Raw genomic sequence first — 11,259 nt, forward strand, 5'->3', positions numbered from 1 at the left:
AAACACCCAGTTCATCAGAATATTCTTCTGTTCACAGTATGCAAGAATAGTAAATAGTTTCTTCCCATGCCTGTCTAAAGACGGTAAATTCGGTCGACCTAAGAGGTGAGATATCAGGTCTACTTTGACTTCAGTCCTCAATACCCTCCCTATCACTCCCGCCACAGCGCTTCAATAAACACGGAGGCCCCTTTTTTAAACTTGGCCAGACAGTCTGGTGCCAGATGAACCGTGTGCATAACTTTTAACTGTCCTTTACAGATTGAGATCTTTCGAGCATTCTCCCATATGTTCTCCCATGTTTCAGAAGAGATCTCCACTCCTCGCTCTTGGTCCCAGATCTCACATAACCGGTTAATATCCTGCCAGGCCCTGCAACCCAGGAGGCAATAGAGGACACTAACCGTATTGTGGACCAAGGCAACAACCTCTCTGTATCGGGCTTATAGGGCTTAGTGAGAAGCGTAGTCTTCTTCTGGATGAAATCCGTAACCTGAAAAAAAAGGAAAAGGTCTCTGCTGGGCAACCCGTATTTGCGGCTCAGTTGCTCAAAAGACATCATAACCTCCCCCTCAATCAAGTCTCCCAAACTAGAAACTTCTCTCGCTGCCCATAGTTTGAATCCTGAGTCCATCGTCCCTGGTCGGAACCCTGGCATGCCAACTATAAGCGAAAGTGGCGAAGTCTTGGATAAACTACCCTCACTCTGACGCATCGCCCTCCATGCCTTGACTGTACTAATGACAATGGGGTTCCGGCAGTGGTCCATAACTGTCCTCCTCTTATCCACGAACAACAGGTTAATAAGAGGGCACCTTGCGTGGGAGGCCTCAACATCCAGCCATATTGAGTTTGGATCGTTACCTACCCAATAGCAGACTAAGGACAGCAGGGAATTCAACTGATACCTCCTGATGTCTGGGAAATCCCCTCCTCCCACACCTTGAGGCAACTGCAATTTGGTACATTTGATGAGGGGCCGCCCACGATACCAGACAAAGGAACCAAACCATCCCATAAGCTTCCGCAGCATTGACCTGGGAAACATTATAGGGAGCATACGCATGGGATAAAGCAAATGAGGAAGAACATTCATCTTAATGATAGATATTCGGCCCAAAAATGAAATTGGAAGAGCGTCCCATCTCTGGAGATCTCGTTTAATATTGTCGAGCAAGTGAGCAAAGTCAGTCCAAAATAACAGATCAAACTTGGGGGTAATAAAAACGCCTAGGTACCGGAACCCTGCCCGTGACCACTTAAAAGGGAACTTAGGGCCACCTTCAACTTCTGGCACATCCTTAAGGTTCCCCAAAGGCATAGCCTCCGACTTTGCAAAGTTAATCTTATATCCTGAAATGAATTGATACGTTGTATGGAGGTCATCTCGTGTGCCACTTCCGGAGCGGTTATGTGGACATTCTGACAAATGGCCTCATCCAGTGGCTGTCCTTGCCGACTACCCCTACCAATCCTAAAATTCCCAGACTTCACCCCGTTGGTGATGACTGCAGCCAGAGGGTGGCAATATAAAACCTCCACCACCTAGCAAAGACCCCACCCAACCCAAACTATTCTAAGGCATAGAAAAAGATACGGCCATTCCACCCAGTCAAATGCTTTCTCTGCATCTAAGGAAATCACCAACCCCTGAATCGATCAATGCTGACAAACTTGGGCCATATTCAGCAACCTTCTAATATTATTAGAGGACCTATGGCCCCTTATAAAGCCTGCCTGATCCTCTTTAACAATATGGGGCAACACCTTTTCCAATCTCAGCGCCAGGATCTTGGACAGAATCTTGAAATCTGAATTTAATAGAGAGATGGGCCTGTATGAGGCACAATCCTCAGGAAGCTTCCCCTTTTTAAAAATTAAGGAAATATTAGCTTCTCGCAAAGATGGTGGTAGGCATTCATGCATATAGGAGTGATTGTACATCTTCAACATCGTCCCTGACAAAATCCCTGTAAACTCTTTATAAAACTCCTTCAGGAGACCATCAGGGCCAGGCGTTTTCCCACTCTGAAGTTGCTTAGTTGCCTCCTGTATTTCCTGACTTCCTGACCTGTCAAGAGGCCGTTAAGGAGAGAGGTCTGTTCCAAGGTTACCCCTGGGAGGTCCAGGTTCTTAAAAAAGGTCTCAATTTTAGCCCTCCTGTCCTCGCAACCTTCAGACCAATACAATTCAGAGTAAAAGCTCCGAAAAGCCTCATTAATCTTTTTAGCATCGTATGTAAGGACCCCGACGATATCTCTGATTGCAGTAATGGATTGGGGAGCGTGCCTTTTCCTAGTCAGGTATGTTAAATACTTCCCTGGCCTATCCCCATATTCGAACAGCCTTTGTCTAGCAAAAGCAAGTTCTTTCTTTGTGTTTTGTGTTAGTATTGAATTCAAGGCAGCTCAGAGGGCTGTGATCCGCTGTAGCTTAGTCACCGAAGGCCATGCAAAATGTGCCGCGGCTTTCAACCATGTCTCAAGTAGACGCTGCTGTTCCTCCTTCAGTCGTTTCCGGCTTGCCAAATAGGAAATAGCTAATCCCCTAGCAAAGGCCTTAGCAGTCTCCCATAGTATAGATGGACTACTAGCCGTGCCTGAGTTGATAGTCAAGAATTCCTGAAACTCCTTCAAAAAGTATTCCACAAATTTGGAATCCTTAAGGAGAAAAGGGTCCAGACACCAGTGCCGCAAACCTAGCCCTTCACTCTTGGCCTTAACTTCCAAATATACTACCGCGTGATTAGAGATAGCCATATTCCCAATTTTACAACCCATAATCAAATCCAGAAAGGCCAAGGGAGCCAGAAAGAGATCAATCCTCATGTGACATTTATGTAGGTTTGAAAAAAAGGTGAAGTCCCTGCCGGTAAGGTGAAGACATCTCCAAATAAGCTCCAGCCCCAACTGCTGCAAATAAATATTTGGGGGCCCACAAGGCATCCTGTCCACTGTCGGATCCAAAAGACAATTAAAATCCCCCCTATAATAATGTGCCATGTTCCAAAAGCACTCAGCTTAGAGAAAGCACTAATCAAACATTTGAGGGGATGCGCTGCAGGACAGTAGACGTTTAAACTGCCATATTCCTCTCCAAGCATCAGGGCTTTAAGTATCACAAACTGCCCTTGCTCATCTTTCACCTGCTTTAATAATGTGAACAGAAGTTATTTCTGGATAAGTACCGCCAGTCCACTACTTTTACTGGTAAGGGATGAAAAGAATACCCGGTCATAACCCCCTGTTGTAATTTCAAGTGTTCCCCATCATCAAGATGGGTTTCCTGCAACGAAATGATATCAACCCTATCTCTCGTAAGGCTAGAAAGCACGTTTTTTCCTTTTAACAGGTGAATGACTTCCCTTGATGTTCCAGGTGCATCATTTAACAAGACACTTAGCCATATCCCCTTTCAGAGACCCTTGACCCCTGGGAGGGAGAACCCTGCTTACAAAGCACCGAGCACAAGTAAATAAAGACTCATAGACTCGAAGAACTATATTTACAAAAACTACTCTATCATAACTATAACCAACTATTGCTACCAAAAAATGACAAAGAAAACCAACTACAAAACCTTGAATGGAAGACTCTTCCCCCGCCCACAGGGGCACTCACCCTACCCATCCCCCCCTTCACAGCTCCTTCAAACCCGGACTGTACCCCAGCCTTAGACCAGAAAAGAAAAAACAAGATGATCCTTAAATCAACAGAAAAAAGACAAAGTCAGGATGAACACTCCATCCATCCCTGGCTTCATGTCACCCCTACTTGTGACGAACAGAGAAACAGAACAAACAAACAAAAGGAGACAACAAAGAACATCCACAAAATTTTCCATCAGAAAATCCAGTTGTTCAAGAAAATAGGAACGACTTGTTCCAAGTTTTTTTTCCCCATTTCCAAAAAAGAAGTTATTAGGGAGGAAGAAAGGAATAAAAAAAGGAAGGGAAAACATGGGGAAAGATTGAAAAGAGAACAAACATTAACCGTATTCTTCAGGCCAGTCTGTCTATTTTAAAGTGTCTACAATGTTTTTAACTTTATCAGCTGATTAAAAGGTATAAACTGAGTCCTCGTGGCTGAAACGGAGCACTGCGGGGTATCTCATGGTGTACTAGATGCCCAGGTTCCTCAGCCTCTTTTTAACTTTATCGAAGGACTTCCTCTTTCAAATTAAAGTTGCTGAGAAATCCTGGAAAAACATGATTTTTGACCCCTTGTGCAGCAGTGACTGTGGATCTTTTCCCAGGGATCTGGAAGCTTCTAATAATTTTTGCTTGTTCTAATATGAGTGGAAGTGCATTCAGACTGGCGGAGCGCTGTATCAGCCCTGACCTGTGCACTGTAATGTGATAAGCCCTTTCAGTCTGCAGCCTGCTGGACTCAATGTGAAGGCCCAAAAACTTCAGCAGCCAGCTTTCAAAGAAGCTGACTGGCTGCTCACCTTCAGGGAGCCCAACAATTCGGAGATTTATCCTCCGACCTCGATTTTCGAAGTCGTTGATCTGGTCTTGCAAGGCCTGCACCTCTCACTCCAGTACCGGGATCCAACTGGATGAGGACTCCATCGCAGCTTCCAAAGCCTTAGTTTGACCCTCCACCTCCTCCAGCCTCTCTCTTCTGCAGCATGGATGCGATAGGTTGGACCTGCGCTCGAATCTCCCCATGAATCTCCTCAATCGCAGCCCCAACTTTCAAGGTAAGTCTTTCCATCGCTGCTGTTTGCTCGCTCCTTTTCACTTTGGCATCCTTCCCACTCCCAAATATTAATAAATATATGTTCTGTAAGGTTTTAAACTAATAATTCCACCACATAAGTTGGCCAGGGATGGCAAAAAACACCAGTATGCCTTGGCTGTTAGGCAGAGCTGTCCACAGCAGTTCTACAGAATCACCGCCATCTTGCTGAGCCCACTTCTGTCTAAAGATAGCATATTCTTGGTCATATAAATGTTGCATCTCAATAAAAGAGCTTGTATGAAATTGAATTGTTTCATATTGAAGCTGAAATGGATCTATTTATTCAAAAAGTACTCTTGTGATAATAGAATAAACCAATGTCTTATTAGGTTGGATTTGTCCATTTCTGGAATTCCCATTACCTTCTGGAATTCCCATATTTTGTGTAATCATTAATCGTTGCTCAAGATGTATGGGATATTTCAATACTGAACTCCTTATCTTCCCTTCTCTATTGAATTTAAGACTAGAGATTTTTTCGAGATTTCTTCAACTTCCATAACCTGGTATCGGCTTTAGAATTTTAAATCTCTTTGTATTCTCCACTTTCCTGAGTCAGAACTGACATATATAAACAAAGATTTAGTATTAGGTCTCGCGATTCCACAGCCTTGAACTTTCTAATTGTTGCAGCCTAGGTTTGGAGCTCCAATTTCAGGAGGCACACTTGGCTATTTTTGTTTTTCACATTCAGTGTACAGTACCATATGAGCTATCACTTGGTATAAAATATGTTTTTGATCATACAGATTTCTTTATCAATATATTTTGCAATAGCTTTCTAAAATTAGATAGTAATATGTACTCGGTATGTTTCAAAACGTCTTCCGGTTCTGTAGGTTTTAGAAGTGCCATCTTCAAATAATTAATCTAGCTCAACAACATGTCTTTTTACCTATCTGCAACCTCTGGTCAAGAACTGATATGTTAGCCAAGGTATCTTTGAACATTGCTGTCATCCACATTGACTCTATTGCAGTTATTCTCTACTATAAATGAAATGATATCTAACTCTCATCATCATGTGGAAACTGGAAGTGTTCCTCATCTTAAAACTCAAGTCAAGTTTCCTAGATTTCTTGCAAAAAATTTCAAAAATAGATAAGTTCTTAATCATGCTCGGTGGGAGTCACTAAGAAGACTAATATGGCCAAAAAAGTTAGCACCATTTACTTCATAACTAGATGTCTTGAAATCCCCCACCCGAGGGAAAAGACACCTGCCATTCACCTTATCTAAACCTCTCATGATTTTATAAATCTTGAGAAGGTCACCTCTCAACCTCCTATGCTCCAGTGAAAGAAGTCTCTCCTATTCAGCCTCTCCTTATAACTCAAACCCTCCATTCCAGGCAATATGCTGATAAACAAAAACAGAAATTTCTGGAAAAGCTCAGTGGGTCTGACAGCATTTGTGGAGAGAAATCTGAGTTATTGTTTCAGGTCAAGTGATCCTTCCTCAGAACTGATAGTAGGTGGAAAATGTTGGCTTATATGCAGAAGATATGGTGTGGGGAGGTGGCAAGGAGTAAAAACGATAAGTGGGGATAGAGCCCAAAGAGAGAGAAGAACAGTTGGACAGACAAAGGAGTGGATAACGATCTGGCTAGGAGGGTGAATAGCTCTTAATGGACACTGTTAGTGGCTAACAATGGGTTGTAAGTAGTAGCAGACTATGTGATAACAAGGACTGGTGTGTGGGGTGTGGGGTAAGACCATGGGAGACCTCAAGCCCTGAAGTTATTGACTTCCATATTGAGTCCCGATGCTGTAGGGTCCCCAGTGGAAAATGAGATGCTGTAACATTATAGTAAATTGCTTCTGAACCCTCTCCAGCTTAATAATACCCTTCCTACAACAGGAGGAACAGAACTATTGAAAAGATAGCAGATGGGCAGGGCGGGTGGGGTTGTCTTATTCGTAAGAAATGAAATTAAATCAATAGTGAGAAACAAAGTAGGGTCAGATGGTGTAGAGTACTTATGGATTGAAATGAGGAACTGCAAAGGTAAAAAAGAACATAGTTAGAGTTATGTACAGGCCTCAAATAGTAGTCAGGATCTGGGCGCAAGTTACACCAGGAGATAGAAAAGATGTGTAGGAAAGGTAAAGTTACAGCATTCGTGGGGGAATTCAATATGTGGACTGAGAAAATCTGGCTAGTAGTGGATTGGAAGAAAAGGAATTTGTGGCATGTCTATGAGATGGCTTTTTGGAGAAGCTTGTGGCGGAGCCCACTAGGGAACAGGCAACACTGGGATTTAGTGTTGTGCAACGAGGCAGACTTGATAAGGGAGCTTAAGGTGAAAGAACCCTTAGGAGGCAGTGATCATAATATGATGAATTTATTCTGCTATTTGAGAAGGTAGAATCAGAGGTAACGGTATTACAGCTGAATAAAGGCAACTACAGAGGCAGGGTGGAGGAGCTGGGTAGAACTGACTGGGAGAGGAGCCGAGCAGGAAAGACAGTGGAAGAACAATGGTGAAAGTTTCTGGGAGTAATTCAGGAGACACAGCAGAGATTCAACCTGAAGAAAAAGAAGCATGGACAGAGAGGATGAGGCAATCATGGCTGACCAGGGAAGTTAGGGATAGCATAAAAGTAAAAGATAAAGCGTATAATGTGGTGAAAGGCATTGGGAAACCAGAGGATTGGAAGCTTATAAAGACCGAAAGAGGGCAACAAAAAATGAAATAAGGAGGGAGAAAATTAAATATGAGGGTAAGCAAGTCAGTAATGTAAAGGAAGACTGTAAGATTTTTTGTAGATATATAAAGTGCAAAAGAGAGGCAAAAGTGGACATTGGGCCACTGGAAAATGATGCTGAAGAGATAGTAGTGAGGAACAAGGAAATGGGAGAGGATCTGAATAATTACATTGCATCAGTCTTCAAGTGGAAGACACAAATAATTTCCCAAAAGTTCAAGAGAGTGAGGGAGCAGAGCTGAGTATGGTGGCTATCACCAAGGAGAAGATGTTCGATAACCCAAATGACCCAAAGGTGATAAATCACCTGAACCAGATGGGCCTATCGGAAGGATGTTGTGAAACTTGAAAGGGTTCAGAAAAGATTTACAAGGATGTTGACTGGATTGGAAGATTTGAGCTATAGGGAGAGGTTGAAAGGCTAGGGCTGTTTTCCTGGTAGCATTGGAGGTTGAGGGGTGACCTTATAGAGGTTTATAAAATCATGAGGGGCATGGATAAGGTAAATAGACAAGGTCTTTACTTTGGGCAGGGGTGTCCAGAACTAGAGGGCATAGGTTTAGGGCAAGGGGGAGAAGATGTAAAAGATTAAGTGCATTAGGGAAATGGGTCTGGGTGGGTTACTCTTCGGAGGGTCAATGTGGACTGGTTGGGCCAAAGTGCCTATTTCCACACAATAGGGAATCTAATCTAATTACTTACAGTGTGGAAACAGGCCCTTCGGCCCAACAAGTCCATACCGACCCGCAACCCACCCAGACCCATTCCCCTACATTTACCCCTTCACCTAACACTATGGGCAATTTAGCATGGCCAATTCACCTAAACTGCACCTTTTTGGACTGTGGGAGGAAACCGGAGCACCCGGAGGAAACCCACGCAGACACAGGGAGAATGTGCAAACTCCACACAGTCAGTCGCTGAGGCGGGAATTGAACCTGGGTCTCTGACGCTGTGAGGCAGCAGTGCTAACCACTGTACCACCGTGCCGCCCATAAGGGGCAACTTTTTCACACAGAGGGTGGTGCGTGTGTGGAATGGGTGGCCAGAGAAAGTGGTGGAGGCTAGTACAATTGCAACATTTAAAAGGCATTAGAATGTGTATATGAATAGGAAGGGTTTGGAGGAAAATGGGCCGGGTGCTGGCAGGTGGGACTGGATTGGGTTGGGATATCTGGTCTGCATGGATGAGTTGGATCGAATGGTCTGTTTCCATGCTGTATGTCTCTATGACTCTCTGACTCTATGACTACACCATAGAGTTTGAAGGGAGATAGCTGAAGAGATAGTGGGGGTGTTAGTGGTGATCTTTCAGGAATCACTAGAATCCAGGAGAGTTCCACAGGACTGGAAATGACAATCTTTGGAAGGTGGATGATTGATACCGGTTAAATTTAAAATGCTCTAGTCAGTAAAATAATCAGAGCTAGTATTCAACTCAATTCTCCAAAGCTTACACAGAATCACAGAAAATAGGAGCAGGAGTAGGCCATTTGACCTATTGAGCCTGCAATATGGTCACAGCTCTATACACTTATACCCTTGTACTCCTTGACATTATTTTTATAATATATTTTTATAAAGAAAAAATAGATTTTTAAATATTACAACAAATACAAAACAATGCAATTCAAAACAGTACAAAAATAGTACAAAACTAAACCCAAAAAATAAAAACAAATTCCCCAACCCACCCTCCTATATGAATGTATAAATATATGTAGAGAAGTATAAAATTAAAAAAAACCTAAACTAGTTATTTAACTAACTAACTAAATACCTAACAACAAACAAATAAATAGTAATATCTCAGCCCAGCCAAACAAAACACTCATACATTCACAGTTCCTCCTCCCTGGATATTGGACTCATGAAACACAATTGTTACGGCTATATAAAAACCCTTGTTAGTGTGGCAGATAAATCTGTGTCCAGGTATTTCAAAAAGGGTTGCCATGTCTTATAAAAATTCTCAGTTTTGTGGTGTACCATATTTGTGAGAAAATCCAGGGGAATATGCTCCATAACAATCTTCCGCCAATCCGACAGGCCTGGGGGGGTTTTCTGATGTCCAACCTAGCATTCCTTGCACAGAATGTAAGAATATTGAAAGGTTTTGCCTTATGCGAGTCTGCAGGAAATACAATGGGTAGACCCAAAAGGAGCGAAATAGGATCCTTCTCCACCCCTACACCTGAAATCCTCCCCATTGCACCCACCACAACGCTCCAATATGTTTGAAGCCTGTCTCAAGACCAAAGACAATGGGTAAGAGTAACCGTACAGACCTTGCACTTGGGGCATGCTGAAGATACCCCTGGTTTAAATTTTGACAAACGGTCTGGGGCTAAGTGGACCCTGTGGAGAATCTTCAACTGTAAAGCATGGGTCCTATTGCAAATTGATATCTTCCTTGCATCCTCCCAAATATCCTCCCATGCCTCTGAAGAAACTTCAACACCCAGCTCTCTTTCCCACATCTTGCAGAGTCGATCAGACTCCTCTGAGGTGGCACCCCCCAATTGGTGATATAGAGTACTGGCAGAGAGTGTATGCTTAGCCCTTAGTACCCCTCTTTCTATGTCAGATTTGTAGGGATCAGTCAAAAGTGTCGTCCTTTTTTGAATAAAATCCCTAACTTGAAAAAAACGAAAGAGGTCTCTATTAGGTAACTCGTACTCCCGTACTAACTGATCGAAGGACATCATTACATCTCCCTCAAATAAATCACCCATGCAAAATATACCCCTAGCTGCCCAACGTTTAAATGCTGAATCTATCATACCTGGTTGAAAACTTGGCATACCCACTAAAGGTGTAAACATAGATGTTTTGCCAATATTACCTTCCCTCTGCCAAATTGCCCTCCATGCTTTAACAGTATTGACTATTGGGTTATAGCAATATTCCCTAACTGTCCTCACCTTGTCCAAAAACAGCAAACTGGTAAGGGGGCACCTTGCCTGGGAGACTTCGATATCTAGCCATATTGAAAGAGGGTCCCCACAAACCCAATCACTTATGTAGGTCAAAAGCGAGCTTAATTGGTAATTTTTAATGTCCAGAAGATCTATTCCCCCCCAATCTGTGAGGCAACTGCAGTTTGGCTAATTTAATGAGGGGCCGTTTACAGTGCCAGATAAAGGAGCTGAACCAACTGTTCAGTCTCCTGAGTGTTTGTTTATTGAAAATCAGGGGGAGCATCCGTATAGGGTATAGCAAACGAGGGAGAATATTCATCTTAATAAGTGCTATCCAACCCAACCATGAGACTGGAAGTGCCTCCCATCTTTGAAGATCTTGTTTAATTTTTTCAAATATTAGAGTAAAATTGGCTTTGAACAGCCAATCCAGAACTGGAGGAATGAATATGCCCAAATACACAAAACTCCCCTGTGACTATCTAAATGGAAATCTATAGTCACTCTCAAGAGCCAACTCTTTCGTATGACCACCCATAGGCATAGCCTCTGATTTAGCAAAATTAATCTTATACCCTGAAAACGCGTGAATGCATTCTATCAGGCAAGGCACTGAAACTGCTGGATTTGTCAAGAAAATTAGAACATCATCTGCATACAGCGAGACCTTATGTAATTTTGACCCCACTTCTGGAGCTGATATATTGAGATCCCCACGAATGGCCTCTGCCAATGGTTCAATCACCAACGTAAAAAGTAATGGTGAAAGGGGACAGCCCTGCCAGCTGCCCCTAGAAATATTAAAATTGCTTGACCGTACCCCGTTGGTAATGACAGCAGCGAGAGGTACACTGTAGAGAACCTTTACCCATCTTATGAAAACTT

The sequence above is a fragment of the Chiloscyllium plagiosum genome, chromosome 7, assembly GCF_004010195.1.
Source record: "Chiloscyllium plagiosum isolate BGI_BamShark_2017 chromosome 7, ASM401019v2, whole genome shotgun sequence".
Taxonomy (NCBI): Eukaryota; Metazoa; Chordata; class Chondrichthyes; order Orectolobiformes; family Hemiscylliidae; genus Chiloscyllium; species Chiloscyllium plagiosum.